The sequence below is a fragment of the Penaeus monodon genome, chromosome 23 (assembly GCF_015228065.2).
Source record: "Penaeus monodon isolate SGIC_2016 chromosome 23, NSTDA_Pmon_1, whole genome shotgun sequence".
Lineage (NCBI taxonomy): Eukaryota > Metazoa > Arthropoda > Malacostraca > Decapoda > Penaeidae > Penaeus > Penaeus monodon.
The window spans coordinates 35765336-35765563 of NC_051408.1; the positions used below are offsets into that span (position 1 = coordinate 35765336).

General features: G+C 30.7%; 1 protein-coding gene across 1 annotated transcript in view; it reads right to left on the reverse strand.

Moving 5' to 3' along the window:
• The window catches only part of LOC119587964 (adenylyl cyclase-associated protein 1-like), a gene marked incomplete at its 5' end in the record, with an annotated part of 6943 nt that overhangs the window by 3732 nt on the left and 2983 nt on the right, over positions 1-228 (reverse strand).

Sequence of the window (228 nt, forward strand, 5' to 3'; positions counted from 1 at the left end):
TGATCATGCAAGACACCTGGATCAACAAGTTAAAAGCTGTGCTCTAACTTCAAAAGAACCTCAAAAGTCTTGAACATCACACATTCATGATGAATCTCTGACACTCTGTCAAATATTTTGCATTTCTTCTGTAATATAATTTTTAAAAAATAAACAAAAAAAAACAAGATGCAGAACAAAAAGAACACTTTCTAACAATAAAAAGCATCTCACATCATTACCAGTGTT